The sequence below is a fragment of the Cricetulus griseus genome, chromosome 5 (assembly GCF_003668045.3).
Source record: "Cricetulus griseus strain 17A/GY chromosome 5, alternate assembly CriGri-PICRH-1.0, whole genome shotgun sequence".
Classification (NCBI taxonomy): domain Eukaryota; kingdom Metazoa; phylum Chordata; class Mammalia; order Rodentia; family Cricetidae; genus Cricetulus; species Cricetulus griseus.
The window spans coordinates 127605098-127621527 of NC_048598.1; the positions used below are offsets into that span (position 1 = coordinate 127605098).

The 16430-nt window shown below is 44.2% G+C and overlaps 1 protein-coding gene across 14 annotated transcripts in view; it reads right to left on the bottom strand.

Moving 5' to 3' along the window:
- The window catches only part of Syne2 (spectrin repeat containing nuclear envelope protein 2), a 289785-nt gene that overhangs the window by 231923 nt on the left and 41432 nt on the right, over positions 1 to 16430 (bottom strand). The window lies entirely within an intron of this gene.

Genomic DNA, 16430 nt, shown 5'->3' on the forward strand with positions numbered 1-16430 from the left:
GCTGACAAAATGATGGTTTTTTAATACTTTTTTACTAACAAAATAACTTAGATCTCCCACAGTTTTGGGCTGTTCGGGGAACTATAAAGGAGGAGGAGACACATCCCTAGCCTCCATCTCTGAATCACCCAGGGATGTCTGAAGATGCTTAAAGGTTCAGTGGGACCCTTACAGTTTGGACTTGACATCTTACCAAGCAAATTGATCATTCAAAACACTCCACTATTGAGTAAACCATAAAAAAGACCTGGGTTCGAATCCTGTTTGCAAGGTTGAGTGGCTATGTGACCTTATGTAAAAAGCACTCGCCGATCAAGGTTGTTTGAGAGGCAAATGATTCACTAATGTGCTTGCCACCCAAAAGTCACAATGGATACCTCTCTCCTACCAGTGGACAGAGGCATGGCAATTTTGCATTTCCTTCTTCAAACATACAATACCTCTTCCCCAACTCCTTAGTCTCTGCTAAGACCTTTCTTTGTTGTTAATTGTGCTCATTAGTGTTAACCACCAACTTTCCACAACCTAAAATCACTTGGGGGAAAATGTCTTAACAAGGAATTGTCTAGATCAGGTTAGCATGTCCACTGGGTATTGTACTGGATATTCACTGATGCAGGAAGACCCATCTCACTCCAGGCAGCAACATTCCTTATGAAGTGAATCTGAACCACATAAGATAGGAGAAAGCTAGAAGCAAGCAAGGATGCATTTACTTTCTTTGCTCTTGACTATGGGGCGTGATGTGACTAGCTGCCTTAATTCCTTGCTTGATTTCTCTGAAATAATGGATCAAAATCCAAATAAACCCTTTCTTCTTTAATTGCTTTTGGGGGGGCCTGGATACTTTATCACAGCAGCAGAAATGAAACTAGAACATTGCATTCTTTGTTTTTGTTTGTTTTTTGCTTTTTGTTTTGTTTTTTTAGGCAGCATCTCAAGAAGCCCAGACTAGCCTCAAATTCATTGTGTATCTGAGAATAGCCTTGGACTCCTGATTTCCCGCCTTCTACTTGCAAGTGCTGGGATTATAGGCATGCTCCCATACAACGTCAGGTTTACACAGTGCTGGGGATTTATTTAACACAGGACTTCATACATGCTAGGCAAACATTCCGTCAACTAAGTTACAGCACCAGCCCAAGAGACCTTTCTTCCCAAGAGACCCAACAATCTCACCTAACAACCTCTGAAGTATTGGTATACATCAACTATCCTTGCTCAGATCAAAGTCGGCCCTTCTCTTGTTCAATAGTTCTTACCTCTTTTACCTCCTTGAGAACCTTTCCCTCCCCCTTCTATTCCCCATCACCTTCTTGCCCCACTCTTGAGCCATTCCCATCAGGAAAAACACAGGCTGTTAATTCTCCCTCTGAAAATAAAAAAGCAACCTCCTTAAGCACACACCACCCATCAGCACTGTTTCATTTGTCTGCCCTGGTGGAAAAATCCCTCCAAAGGAATTTATGGTGTCTCCAGGTCCTCTCCTCACTCACTTTCAACTGGCCCCACAGCAGTCAGGTCCTCTCCATTCCACTGGAACTGCTTTTATCCAGGTCACCATAATTCAAGACTATCAATGCTCCCCTCTCTCACTAAAATCAAAGGCCGATATTCATCTTCTGGACCACCTAGCAACATCCAATACAGGGAGTGGTACCTCCTACCCTCAGGAGGAGGAGCTTCCTCCTCCATCATTGGCTAGATCAGCTGTGTATCTCTCAGTTCCTACCTAATGCCTTGGGAAATTCTCTCAGGTCCATCTTCAAAACATAGTCTGGGGCAGGGGAGGTAATGTGTCAGTAAAGTGTTTGCCTTGCAAGCATAAGGACACTCACTTTGCAGGCATGGTGCTACAAGCTTGTAAACCAGAGATGATGAGGCAGAAACTCCTTGAGATTAGTGGGCAGCCAGTGAGACTCTGTCTCAAAGGGGAAAGGTTGGGGGGGGGGCACTCATACATACATGAACACACATGCATGCACAAAATATTCTGGGTATGTCTGCTTTTTACTATCTCAATTACATTACCCTGGGCCAAGTCACCTCCACCTGGGCTACTGAGTCTTACAAGTGTGACACCAAATTTAGGACCTTAAAATGTATTACATTAACAAGCATATGGTTGAGAAACAAAAGAAGAGATACCTGGGGTAAGTAGAAATAGAGTATCTAGCATGTGTTGTGACTAATTACAGATGCATTGAACTTCACTGTGTTTTGTTTTATTTTTTCTCCCCAAACCCATTGTCCATTTTCTCTGCATTACCAGTTTAAGTCAGCTAAAATTCAATGACATAGGGCAGTCATGATTGCTAGCTAAGCTAAACTGAGTTTTTGGACAAGCCAACTTGATTTCTCGGGGTTTTGAGAGTAAATGCTTTTTTGTCTTCATTTTATTTTACGGAGTACTTACAAGGGCCACAGTTTCCTTACTGAGTCTCGGAATCTCTAAGACATGCTTTCAGCATCTTTTCTCCCCCTCAGCATCTTTCAGGAGATGATGAATAACTTTAAACAAATGCCACAAAAAATGCACTTGAGAGCTAACTTATTCCTCAATGGGGGGGGGGCGGGAGCACTAGAAAACAAGTTTTTATGATTCCAAGATCAAATTACATTTACACAATGTACATTTGCCAAGCAGGAAGAGAGTTGCCCTCCATCACTATAAAATACACGTTCAAAATAAGATTTAAAGATTAAAAACAAACAAACAAACCTCTTCCTTATCCTCAAGGGACCAACAGAGTGTCCTGTTTAGGTGACAATGTATGAAAAGTAAAGCATGCAGGCATATCACCACATCCAGGAGGGTGCTGCCTGACTCCAGGAACATTGCAGGGGTGGAGAGAAGGGGGATGAGCATGAAATAACCCTGCCAGTGGACTGTGGCCAGAGTTTAAGGTCCAGCAAGAGCATCCTCAGAGTATTAGTGCTCTGGGCACATCTGTAAATCTCAGTCATTTGATCTGTACCCCAAAAAGAGGAGCTTTCGTTTCATGTTTATTCGACACTAAACAAAACAAACCTTGAGACTGAGCACTCTGGGGTCTCTGAGCTTTCTCAGGCTGGGAAAACAGACACAAAAATCAGGGTTTATAATGAGATGGCTGAAATCGGAGTAGCTCATCTAATCAGAGGTTAAAGTGAGGAATAACCCCTGACCACAATGCACACACTTGAATGAAAACAATCAAACAGTGGTTACAAAGAAAGCTGGTTATCACTGTCCCCATTTACTTCAGCTCCAACAGAAACAGGGGCCAGTAGAAAGAGGAGAGTCAGCAGCTGCCCCCATGGGTGTACCCCGCTCCACAGAGAAGCAGTGCATGAAAGGAGCCTCCAGAGGGCTTGGAAAGGACTCTATGGGGTTCTGTAAAACTTATTGTCCAAACAGAAAACTACTCTCTTCAATGGGGAAATCGGAGCTCTTTAAACACAATAAGGACCCTTTACTTGATGGCAACACCATCCCGGGTGCAGAAAACACCAAAACACCATTGCCGATGCTCCATGCCATGGACCCCTTAGCCACATTTCACGGGTTTTCATCCTGCCTTGCCCCCAAATAGCACTGCTAATTCTACAGGAACTAGAGCCAAGCAGCTCACTCTGTGCCAGGAGATGTGACCTTTTGTTCTTTTAAAGGCTGACCCGTGGGGGAACAAATAATTAAGAGCCACGTGCTTACCACAACTTAATAAAACCCTTCTTAAAATGGCATCTAGAGAATAGGACCTTTTAAACAGCAGATGGCAGGGGTGGGGGGAGGGGAGAAATTAAAATGGTGAATTTCTGTGAAAATGCTAAGAAAGAGAAAAATGTGAACTTATTTTGATTTCAGAGGCAAAAAAAAAAAAAGAATGTAAGTGATACACACTGACATTAATGTAAGTTAAACGTCGTGGTTATCATTCTCTGAAACTACTTGACTGGATGAAAAGGGAGGCAAAGATTTTCTCTTGGCATCATTACCATGAAAATACATTTCACACCACGGTTTGCTTCAATTCAGTCTGCCTTTTGTGAGCTGGCAACGGCATGCCCTTGGCTGGGAGGGAATTGAACTGAAAACAGATTAGGTAAAACTTCAGGGCACAGATTTTAAGTTCATTACAAATGAGCTCATTATGAAGTTACCATGGCTACTGGGTCTCAAAAGGTCCCAATGTCTTGTATAAATTCACCTGAGATGCTGACATTAGGAGTCCTCCCAAAATAGATCCCAAAGCTGTGTCCCAAGGCCAGGGCACCACACACCTTTCTCTTCAGCCAAGAACCATGAAGACTGAAGTGTGACATCTCCTGGAGCAATCAATCAATTGGACTGACTACTGCATCCAGCCCCAGATTCAGTACTTTGATTTTTCATTCTCCTCATTAAACTCTGTCCATCATTTCTTAATTCCTTCCTGAATTTCTCCACTACTAATGTACCTCTAACCTACTCTTGGTGTACATGCACATATATGTTGAAGGCTAGTGTGTGTGTGTGTGTGTGTGTGTGTGTGTGTGTGTGTGTGTGTGTGTGTGTGTGTAGGCCAGAGGTTGACCTTAGATGTCTTCCTCTATACTATTCTTGCAGAGGACCTGAGTTTGGTTCTCAGCACCCACATCAGATGACTCACAGCTCCAGGGAGATCCAACACCCCCTGGCCTCCACTGGCACCTGTACTCATTTACACACACACACACACACACACACATCCCTACCTAATCTTTTTAAGATCTGAAATTGCAAATGTTTCAAAAGTAAAAATTAAAAATTAACCTTAATCTTCAAAATCTCATCCTTCTTGAGACAGGGTCTCTCTATTATGAAGCCGTGTCTAACCTGGAACTCACAATGTAGACAAAGCTAGCCTTGAATTTACAGCAATCCTCTGTCCCCAAATGCAGGGATTAAAGGCTACCACCATGCCCGGACAAAATTTCTCCATTTTCTGCTCAATGATAACATTTTCCCTTCCTCAGAATCCTCTAGACTGACATATAAAGAACATGAGTTGCAGAGGGAAGAGTTGTTTCATCTGTTCACCGGGTCCCCAGGCCCCCAACACTGAGTAGGCAGGAGGCACTCAATCAGTATCTGCAGAATCAACGGATATATGGCAAGCAGATTAAACTAATGCCGATGAGGTAGATTCATTATCTGACACTGACCATTGAAAAGGCAAAGATTGAGGAGCTGTCTTAGTTTTTTCCTGTTACTGTGATAAATACCATGACCAACAGCAACTTGGGGAAGAAAGGGTTTCACCATCTTGCATTTCCAGGTCATAGTCCATCGCTGAAGGACAGTGAGGCCGGAACTTAGGACAAAAATAAAGGAGAACCCACAGAAGAAGGGCTGCTTCTTGGCTTGCTCTGTAGCATCTGCTCAGCTAGCTTTCTTAGACAAGCCAGGATTCCCTGCCAAGGCATGGTACCGCCCACAGTGGGGTAGACCCCCAACATCAATCTACAATCAGGAAAATGCCCCACACAAAAATGCTCACAGGCCAGTCTGATCTAGGCAATCCCTCGCATAACTCTGGGTTGGGCCAGGATGGCAGCTGAAGCCAACTAAGTAGGAAAGACACACTACTTAACGTAAAAAGGTGGCTGCCAAATTATAAGCTTCCAAATACAGAAAGGATGGAAAATACATATACCCAATAAAAAGAACAGCACTGATGCATGGGTGTTACTGAAGATGTTTGCTTCAGGGAGACAGAACAAGTTGGTCTGAGGATGTAGTTCACTTGGTCGAGGGATTCTCCAGTATGCTCGAAGCCCCAACACTACCCAAACTAGATGTGGTACTGCACACTTAAAAGTCACAGCACTAGGGAGGAAGAGGCAGGATGATCAGGGGTTCAAGGTCATCCTCGGCTACATATGGAGTTTGATGCCAACCTGGAATTCATGAGATATGGCTTCAAAAAAATAAAAATGTAAAAATATAAATATAGGGACCAGAAAGATGGCTCAGCAGTTAAGAGTACTTTCAGAGCAATGGGGTTCAATTCCCAGCATCCACATGTAGCTCATAACTGTCTGTAACTCCAGTTCCAGGGCACTACATACCCTCATACAGATATACATGCAAGCAAAACACCACTGCACATAAATACAAATTAATATATACATATATAAATAAAAATTTTTTAAAAGTTATAAAACAGTGTGATTTTATAAGTATATTAAAGGATATGATCTAACAATGTTTCTAGCTACTCAGTTACCTCCTGCAACCTACTGTTGTTAGATGCCTTAAGCTTGTGGTTTCCCTCCTGCTCTGAGTAAAACCTGTAATGTTAAATAAACTTTCCTGTGTTTGTATTTCCCCTTCCAGAGTTCTACACAGTGAAGATATGCTCAAAACCTTTGCTGGTTGGCAGACACAGTCAATATTACTAGAATCAAGGGGCAAACTTGTCATTGTGTAAGAGAAAGGGTCTTAGCCAGGCGGGGGTGGCGCACGCCTTTAATCCCAGCACTTGGGAGGCAGAGGCAGGCGGATCTCTGTGAGTTCCAGGACAGTCTGATCTACAGAGTAAGTTCCAGGACAGCTAGGGATGTTACATAGAGAAACCCTGTCTCGAAAAACCAGAGGAAAAAGGGAAGGAGGAAGGGGGGAGGAGAAAAAGAAGGAGGAGGAGGAGGAGCAGAAGAAGAAGAAAAGATGGGGGGGGTGTCTTTTTATTAAGTCCACAGCATGAGGACCTGACTGTGATACTCAGTTCACACAAAAAGCAAAGCCACCTGCAATTCCAGCACTGTGGATGTGGGCAGTAGAAACTGGGGGATCCCTGGGGCTCCCTGGACAGCAAGCCAAGCCTGATCAGTGAGCCCCAGATCCCAGGGAAAGATCTGTCTCAAAAAATAAGATAGGTAAGAAAATAAGATAGATGTCTCATGAGGCATGACACTAGAAATTAACTTCTGGCCCACACTCTGGAGGCTAAAGCAAGTGGACTGTTAAGAGTTCGAAGCCAGCCTGGGCTATATAGCAGGAGCGCCCCCCCCCCTCAAAAAAAATACTGAGGAAAAGCACTCTGTGTTGTTCTTTTCTCAGAACACAATGGTGGGGTTTTCTCCTCACATTCACCAATTCTCCAACTCAGTACCCCCAATCATGACACTAACTACCTAGAGTTAGTGTAAACCCCCAAAAGTTAAGGGCTCAGCAACTCAATACTATCTCATCAGTTTGCCCAGTCACAGAAGAGAGTCCCCACCTCCTGACACTTCTTGGCTTCAAACTAAGAAATCCCAAGACCCTCCCTTAGGTTCAGTTACTTGCTGTGATGACTCACTGAACTCTTGTACACGTAAACACACACACACACACACACACACACACACACACACACACACACACACACACACACACACACACACACTGAACAGCCATGAGGGGAGGTGCAGAGTGAAGCTGGCGTATGCTCCCTCCCAGCATCCAAACGTACTCCCAGGCTGGAAGAGCTCCAAACCTCCTCTCCGGGGATTTTTATGGTGGCTTCATGATGTGAGCAGAAAGTGACAATACAATCTCCAACTGCTAAACACTATCAAAGAGGGAGATGGGATGGCACGGTCTCTCTGATAACCAACCTGAATGTATCAGAAGTACTTCATTAAAACAAAAGATGCAGGCTGGAGAGATGGCGCCTCAGGCTGCAATCAGGTCTGGACCTCTGGATCTCATATGGTGGAAGAAGAGAACAAACTTGCACAAGCTGCCCTCTGACCTCCATGCACTCCCTGTGGCATGTGTGTGCATGCATCCGAGCTAATTTTTTTTAAAGCCAGATGGTGTTGGTGCACACCTTTAATCCCTGAACTGGGGAGGTAGAGGCAGGTGAATATCTGTGAGTTCAAGGCCAGCCTGGTCTACAGAGTGGGTTCCAAGACAATCACAGCGGTACAGAGAAACCCTGTCTTGTAAAAAAAAAAAACCAGTTTCTGTTATCCAGGAAATTCCAAGGGCTTTGAGAGATCTGTATCAGAAACAGGACCGAAATCCAAATATTAGAACACAAATGCCCCTGATAGCCTTAGAAAATTGCAAGGACCATGGCAGAGAGCAAACATGCATTTCTTATGACGTCACTGGCGTGGGTTGATGAGGCCCAGTTGCCATGCTTTAAAACAACATGCCCAGCTCGCCCTTAGTTGAGATGCTCATGGTAAGGATAATCAGGGTTGAAGAATACATTGAGCATGTGAGCCAGCAGACACCCAGAAGAATCACAACCTGTTATCCAACAGAGAGACATCAAATGTCTAAGTCTGCTGTGTCTGCTGCTTCTCACGGAGATAGATGGTAACAAACAGAAATAAAGACGCAAGTTAAGGGAATTAAAGCCATAGCACATATAACCCAAACAAGAAAACTCTAACACACTGGAAGGATAAACAGGAAAAGGCCTGTTGCTTAACTACAAAGCAGGAAAATAACCAGTGGAGGAGGGAGATGGGAAGCGCTAACACATTTTCTTGCAACCACCCCTGTCCAAGCAACCAAGAAAGGAAAACAAATACCTCTAGGAACCGAGGTCTGCCTTACTAACCCAGAAGATGAGTCCAGGAAGTAAATGCTGACTCCCATAACTCCTAAGCACCTGTCAACCTCACGTTTCTGCTTCACAGAGTCCCAACACCCTCCCCAGTCTAATTGGTCCTTGTGGAAAGCACTATATCAGACTGTCTCCACAGGGCCTCGGGATGCCATGCCCTCATCTTCCACCAGCCCTCTGTCTAGCCACATTTGCCTCCTTCCAGATCTGGTACCTACCTCTTTCTCTACACTCACCCTCAAGTCTCCAGCTCCCCTGCTCAGTTTCCCACAAGCTCTGGCGGGATGCCAGCTCTGCTCAACATCTTCACTCCAGCCAGGAAACCACTGTCCTATCAAGCCTCTGGTAATTATCTACGGTGTTGTTTTAGCATGAAGGCTAATGAAGAATGAAGCTACAGGCAACTTGGAAAAAGGTGTGTCTTTGTGTCTGCAATCAAATAAAACTTTATTTATAGAGCCAGGCAGTAGGTCACATAAGGCCAGTGCATTGTAGTTTCCTGGCTCTAATCTACTCAGTGGAGTAAATCCTCCTAATGACTGGAGTAGGTATCATTGCCCCATTTTACTGATGAGAAGACATCCAGAGACCCGCCTGCCTCTGTCTGCCCCTGTTGTGCACACTTATGGATGGGATCATAGCAGATATAGGGTCAAGGGAAACAGCGTGGCTCTTAGTCTCAACAATGATTATAGATTATAGAGCACTAACTTGTGAGCAAGTGTGAAACATCCCCTGACTCTGGGACAAGAAATAAAAAACACTGCTTGCTTTTGCTTTCCTTCAAGGCAGAGCCACAGGGCCAAGACCTGAATGTAGCTGGACCTGGTGACAGGGTCAGATGCAAGGCTACCTTTAAGGCTTGTGAAGAGTCCCGAAGGAAGGAAGCCTGTAGTGTCTGGGCTGAGGCTGGAGTGGTACTGTGGGGTAGGATGTCACAGATCTCCTAAACCCTATAAAATACTTTGATGCTGACCTTAAGAGCAAGCCAGACCTTCCAAGGGTGAAGAGATTAGAGTCAGGAAACTACAGTGCACTGGCCCTTATGTGACTAGCTGTCTGGCTTTACAAATAAAGTTTTATTTGATGGAGTCTTTTTCCAATGCCTGTAGCTCCATTCATGAAAAAAAAAAAAAAAAAAAAAAACATAGATCTATCAGAGACTTCATATTATTTAAAGATTAAAATATTTGCATCTAGTACTTTGCAGGGTCGTTTATGAGTTCCTGGTATAAACAGTACCTAGTCTATGCAAGTATTAGTGATCAGCCGGGCAGTGGTGGCGCACACCTTTAATCCCAGCACTCGGGAGGCAGAGGCAGGCGTATCTCTGTGAGTTCGAGACCAGCCTGGTGTACAAGAGCTAGTTCCAGGACAGCCTCCAAAGCCACAGAGAAACCCTGTCTCAAAAAAAAAAAAAAAAAAAGTATTAGTGATCACAAGGAAAACCCGATGCTAAGTAAAAGATGCCAGTCATGAACATATCAGAAATTATACGATTCATTTAGATGACATGCAAAAATAGGGAAGTCTATGGGGTACAGTGATGAGAATGGAGGTGAGGTAGCTAAAATGAGTGGTACTTTTTCCAGGTGACTGAACAAGATCTAAAATCAGATGTGATGATGGTCTTGCACAACTCTATGAATAACTAGTTCAACATTTCAAACAGGTGACTTAGGTGATACATAAGTTTTTATTTTTAATTTGTTTTTGTTTTTGTTTCGGGACAGTGAGACCAGAGTCTCACTGTGTAACTCTGGCTGTCCTGAAACTCCCTATACAGACCAGGCTGGCCTTGAACACACCCAGAGACCTACCTGCCTCTGTCTCTCCAGTGCTGGGATTAAAGGCATTCGCCACCACACTCAGCAATTTAACTTTGTTTGCAATTCTCGGAAACTAACCCAGAGCTTTGGGCCTGCTAGGTAAGTGCTCCTACAGCCCATGATTTTATGTCAGAGTATATCTTAATAAAGGTTTAAGACCCGGGGTTGTCTGTTTAAGTACTTGCACCCCTCATTAGCCCCTTCTGATTTACTCCTGTTTGGCTTTTGTTTCTATTTCTGGTTTTGTATACTGACGTTCTGACAGCCTGTATCTCTATACATCATGCGCATGCCTAATGCCTCCCAGAAGCCAGAAGTAGGCATCAGAGCACTTAAAACCGGAGTTACCAGCAACTGTGAGGTGACATGTGTCTTATGGGAATCAAACCCAGGTCCCCTGGAAGAGTAGCCAGTGCTCTTAGTCACTGAGCCAGCGGCTCTCCAGCCCCATGATTTTGCCTCCCGTTTAACCTGGATCACACAGTGCTTTTCATGCTGCAGGAATTCAATGTGTGTTAACAGAGCAGTTAAACGTCTGGGGAAAGGGCAAAGGTTTGAGTACTGGGTTTGATAGGGAATGTGACAGCCTGTGATTGCTACTTTGGGCCTCTGTATGTATGTGACACTATCAAGTTCACCCTGACACAGAAGTGAGCCACACCCTTGTGTGAACACCTGAGATTTCACACCAAGCCCTTTCCCACCCTCCCTGGAATATAGCTCTTGGCTATCTGAGTAAGCTACTGAGCCCACAACACAAATACAAAGCCCAGAGTCTGACCAAGTGAGAGATGCTCAATAAATATCAGAGGATGAAGAAGCCAAAAACTAAGCCGAAAGCTTATTCTACTTTTTGACACACATATGCAACTCTTTACTACCAACTCTTATCTATATCTTATCAAATAAAACTGGAGCCAGCCCTTGTGAAAGCCAAGGCATTCGAGTGAGCCTGAACTTTTCCTGGGGACCAGTCCAGGTACGACTGAGCAGACATGCTCAGAGGTCCAAAGACCCAGGCTGCCTGGAGGGAGCTGCCCATGGCTATAGACGAAGCTGGCACATTCCTCAGGTTCAATTCTGGGTTCTGACTCTCAGAAATTCTGATACAGGGGTTCATACACCTCACTTGGGGAATATCTCTCTAAACCTATGTGGGCAATTTTACACATAGGATTCACTATTGAGACAACAGGACAGGATAGGAAAGGTCGACAAAACCAGTGTGGCAATAACCAGCAGGGTTATTAATCTAATGTTTATGCATATGAACCTGTCATCCCCAGGGGAGATCCTAACACACACCTAAAGGGCCTAGGAAGGCTTGTCACAAAGGCCGTCATCATGTCCAGGGAAGAGATCAAAGTGAGAACCCTGACAGCATTCTCCAGAAGCCTGAGCATTGGGAAGGAGACAGAAATGAGATTGAGGCCCTCAGGAGATGAAGATCTTTTATTCACTCATCCACTGAAGCATTTATTAAAAGTCTCTCTGTGCCTCTGACAGCCTAGCCCAGATCTCACATCTCAGAGGAGAACTTTAAATCCAGATGTGTCTGATAAAAAAAAAAAAAAATCCATGCTCATTTCTTTAATTCAGAATCAGCTGAAAGGTCAAACCCACCCCATTTTCCAGCTACCATCTTCCTCTCTCCCTTACAGCCCAGAAATATTTCTTTGTCTGCTTATTATTATTATTATTATTATTTGAGCCAGGATCTCACTTTCCAAGTGCTAGGATTACAGGTGTACACCACCACATCCAGTTTCTGCTGCACTGGGAATGCCTTAAGCTTCCTCCCTATACTCACCTGTCTACTCTCAGAGTTGGTAAGCCACAACCCTTCCACTAATGATCAGGTAAGCAGGCCACCTCTCACACACACACACACACCCCTGAATCCAATGAATCCTTCTCAGTACTCACTACAAATCTGAAATCATCCGGCTGATTTCCCACCCCCTCCCTTCCTGGGCTGCTCTTCTCCATTGTGACCCTCGGATCCATGCTCACTTGGGTGTCAGCCTTCCCAGGACACCCCTCTCTGACTATTCTAGGCCTATCTTGCTTCTTCCTGTCGCTATCACTGTCTACCTGAACCCTCCTCTTTTCCTAAAGTCTCACCTACTCCGATGGTAGAAGCTACCTCAAGGCCCTCAAGTTGACACCCTCGCTAAGTGGCTGTCTCTCGCAGTCTCCTGCTTGTCTAGCCGATCGCTATCTGGGTAGGTCTAGTTATCTATTCTACAGACACCTCCACCTCAACATTCCAGTACTGAGTAATCTCTACCCAACTCCCTTCCTCGCATGCATTGTTGTCAGTGAACCATTCCACCATCTACTCAACTGCCCAAGGATAAACCTGACAGTCTTGAATAATTTCCTTCCTCCTCACTCTTTCCTCCTCAGTCAATGAAAAAGCCCTGGCGGCCGTTAGAAACCTCTTGAATATCCTTCCTCTCCATTTTAACTGTCACCTCTGGATCAGGCTGCCACTATTTCTCAGCTGGATCAGCATGGCATTCTTTTTTGTTTGTTTTGTTTTTTTTTTTTTTTTTTGGGAGACAGGATTTCTCTGAAGCTTTGGAGGCTGTCTTGGAACTGGCTTAGTACACCAGGCTGGCCTAGAACTCACAGAGATCCTCTTGTCTCTGCCTCCTGAGTGCTGGGATTAAAAGCACGTGCCGCCACCACTGCCTGGCCATCATGGCACTCTTCAGGCTGTCTTCCTCTGCCTCCACACTGGTTCCCATGAAGGGACCCCACAACATAGCCTGGTGTGGAGGCGGGGTGTTACAAAACTAGATCTTTAAACGCATTGACCCAAACATTCACTTGATGCCTTCATAGACTTAGAACAAGTCCCACATGTCTATGTGTTTCAAGTCAGTGACAGTGTCACCCTCCACAACTCCGCCACACTGATTCTCAACCCCTGGCCATCCATTTCCATGACGCCATGTTCAGTCTTCGCTCTGCTCTGTCCCAATGCTCTCTCCAATCCACTCTTTCATCCTCACCCTGCCCATGTTCTAAGGGTGTTTCCAGCTCAGGAATCCTTTTCTCTGGGGACAGGTCCCTAAACGCTCGGTCAGGGCGAGGTACCCTCAATTTTACTCCTCTATAGTGTATCTCCCACTCTGCACACATCACTTTACACTGATTCTGTCTACACACTTGTGGGCATCCCTGTAATCAGAGATACTTCAGAAAAGCGTGTGTCACGTATGACCCCGAATGTTCAGCAGAGTGCCTTACACACAATGCATGCACACAAATATCTGTTGTGAGCTAGGCATAGCAAGCAGCTCATGCCTGTACCCTTAGCGCTCAAGTGAAGCATGAGGATTGCCCTACGTTTGAAGCCATCCTGGGCTACAGTGAGTACCCACAACCTTACCTCAGAACTGTCAATTCTCTTCCTGAAGTATCTTTGCCTTACCTGACTTTTCAAAACCAGCTTTTATCCATTCTGCACTGATGGCCTCTGTGATTTGGTTTTATTTTTAATCATTTTTATGAGATGTAGGGGGGTGTGGAGGTTAGAGAACAACTTGAAGAGTTGGTTCTCTCCTAACACCATGTGGATCTAGGGGATCAAACTCAGTTCTTCAGGTTTGACAACAAGTCCCTTGCCCTCAGTGAGCCCATCTCTGTGTTACCTGATCAGTCCTAAACCGCCCCTCTTGAAGAAGCCTACTCTGACACAAAAAAGTCACTGTGCTGACTAGTTTTATGTCAATTTGACACAATCTAGAGTCATCTGAGAGATGGGAGCCTCAACTGAGAAACCAATTCCATTAGATCTGGCTGTGGGGTATTTTCTTAATCAGTGATTGATGGGGAGGCCCAGCCTACTGTGCATGGTGCCATCCCTGGGCTGGTGGTCCTGGGTTCTATAAGAAAGCAGGATGAGCAAGCCATGAGAACAAGCCAATAAGCATCCCTCCACAGCCTCTGCAAACCATTCATATACATAAAATAAAAAAAAAAAACCTTTTTTTTACAATCCCTATCAGCTAAATAAAAGGCTAACATCCAATGTTTTGGAAAGACATTAAACACTTCTCAAACTTCTGTGTTCTGCATTTGAGCCAGGCACCCTACACCTTGTAATACAGCAGCACCATGATCCAGCCAACAATCCCTGTATTGTAAAGCGTGGGGCGGGGGCATTCGAGGTCTGCAATAGGATCCCTTCTACAGCTTTCTTCAGGTTCAAATCCAGGAGACTGTTCATCTAAGTCCTCCAAAGATACACATAAAGAACTTCAAACTATTGCATTTGTCTGATGATATACAAATTCTTTTTTCTACCGCATTCAAATGACCATAAACACACCAGGTGTGGGGTGGGAAGATGGCTCAATGGATGAGGGTACTTGCCACTAAGCCTGAAGACATTTGATACCCAGGACCCACATGGTGGAAGGAGAGAACCAACCAACTCCCTCAAAAATTATTTTTAAAAATTAAAATAAAGTGCTTTTAACTATAGAAAATGAAGGTGGGCCGGGCGTTGGTGGTGCACACCTTTAATCCCAACACTCGGGAGGCAGAGGCAAGCGGATCTCTGTGAGTTCAAGGCCAGCCTGGTCTCCAGAGCGAGTGCCAGGATAGGCTCCAAAGCTACACAGAGAAACCCTATCTCGAAAAAAAAAAAAAAAGAAAGAGAGAGAGAGAGAGAGAGAGAGAGAGAGAGAGAGAAAGAAAGAAAGAAAGAAAGAAAGAAAGAAAGAAAGAAAGAAAGAAAGAAAGAAAGAAAGAAAGACAAAAGAAAATGAAGGTGGAGAATGAGCAATGAGAGAGACCCAGCATCAGTCTCTGGCCTACCTGTAGACACACACTAACAAGTACATGCACCATTCACGAGCATGTGCAAACACACACACACACACACACACACACACACACACACACACGTACATGCACCATTCACAAGCATGTGCAAACACACACACACACACACAAGTACATGCACCATTCACAAGCATGTACACATGCACACTAACAAGTACATATACCATTCACACACATGTGCACACACACTGACAAGTACATATACCATTCACACACATGTGCACACACACTGACAAGTACATGCACCATTCACACGCATGTGCACACACAAACCCTGACAAGTACATGCACCATTCACACGCATGTGCACACACACTGTGAACCTCAGCTTTCGTTCACAATGTAAGAATATGTGGTTTACTTTTATCAAATTGTTCCAAATGGTTTTGAAAAACAGAATCATTCAGAGAAATTGCAATCACCAACAGTAAAAGCAAATGAGGAAAAGCATTGAAGACACACAGTTTTTAAAAATTTCTACATTTCAGACCATTAAATCACACACTTGACCCATCAAACACATATAAATCAATATACTGTATTAGCTCTTAATTTCCCACTTCCATGATGACAGCTTGAATTTTCATTTTTTCCTTACTCCCTGCTTTAAGTTCTGAATGTTTACAGCCTAGCTCACATCTACATACATACAGGCATGCATGCGCGCACTCGCATACACACACACAGCTCAGAAAACCTTGCATCTCTCGTGGGGCTAATTAAAACGGATTTTTATTTCTATAAGCGATGAATGAGATCTTTGTTAACCCACTTTAACAAGATTCTAAATGACCCTGGATTTATCTTGCCCTAGTTTTCAAAATGTAACTGACCCAGAATAATGCAAGCTTATCTCCACACTCCTTGAGAAAACAGAATCAAAGTTCCCAGAAGCCGAAGCTATGCATGCAACCTAAGGGGGTGGGATATTTTTCTTAAAAACACTATTATGCAAGCATTACCAGAGTTCTTATTTTTATTTTTCACTTATTCGGAATATTTTTAAAATCACAAAATTCTGTATGCCAAAGCAAACAACATTCCAAGCAAACATTGAAAAAATAAATAAAAAGCCGGCGTTGGTGGCTCACGCCTTTAATCACAGCACTCAGGAGGCAGAGACAGGCAGATCTTTGCGAGTTTGAGGCCAGCCTGGTCTCCAGAGCGAGTGCCA